The sequence below is a fragment of the Athene cunicularia genome (genome assembly GCF_003259725.1).
Source record: "Athene cunicularia isolate RWA chromosome 9 unlocalized genomic scaffold, athCun1 chr9_part1, whole genome shotgun sequence".
Lineage (NCBI taxonomy): Eukaryota > Metazoa > Chordata > Aves > Strigiformes > Strigidae > Athene > Athene cunicularia.
Window position 1 is genome coordinate 18,616,911 of NW_020799110.1, and position 1,106 is coordinate 18,618,016.

The window sequence follows — 1,106 nt, forward strand, 5'->3', positions numbered from 1 at the left end:
CATGCAGTCCCTTTGCCACTTGAGATTAAAAGTGTAAATAACCCACAAAAAAGATGGAGAGCAAAGAAAGGGTACTTAACGCAGTTTGTTCTGATAACTGCAGTTTCATCTTCCCCTTCCCAGGTCCAGATGTTCTCTCCTCTCCGCCATACCTGCAAACATACCAAGTAGCTTTTCTTTCCTCTTTCACATTGCTCAGACACCAACAGGAGAAAAAACAACCACAGCTTGCCCGCTCTCAGCCAGAGCCTGAACAGCCGCACCTGCCAGGAGGAGCACGGGGGGAAGCCGGCCGAGGCAGCACAGCCCACTCACCTGCTCCTTGGAAAGGGCATGCAAAGCTTTGGGGAACTGGGGCACCCTCACTGCACATGGAGTTTTCAGGAGAACAGTTTAGCCGAAGGTGCTCAGGAACTTTTTCAGGCGTGTGCAAACAGACTGTTTGCAGGCCTGTAAATCACTCACCTCCAGGCAGATTTTCTCAAGAATGGCATAAGGTAGAACCTACACGGGGCCAAATCCCCTGCCAAACCTCAGTTCCACCTCCAAAGCAAAAAGGAGTATGAGGATGTGTCAAAAAACAGCTGTAAAAGTGGCTTAACACAGACAAAACATTGCTGGGTTTTTTTCCTTAACACACTCAACAACAGATGAGCTAGTCTAGCTGAATTTTTCAAAGAAAGTTTAAGTTGATGGTGACAAATCTAGCCTGGGAATTAAGAGACCAAAGGGTTAATGTCTGAGAAAGCTACAAGCAACTAACACAGCTTTATAGTGGGAAGAGAAAGGGAACAGCCATGGCTACAAACTCCCCATATAATTACAGCCTGTCTCTTCCCCTGCCTCCCAGAAGAAGCTGTGCTTGCTCAGTCCAATCCTAATTTTGGGAAGTAAGAACCAACTTCAAACAGCAATTACTCTGTTGGACAATACCTTTCACAATGCTGCCCTGAAAAACATCTGCATTTTTTCAGCATGTTCTTATATCAGGTCTTCCACATCCTGATCCTCCATTGAACAGCATAATCACAGAAGGTATCTACATACCACAATGACGGAGAACATTACCACAGCTTTTATGTTAAAGATGACATACAGAATCAGTT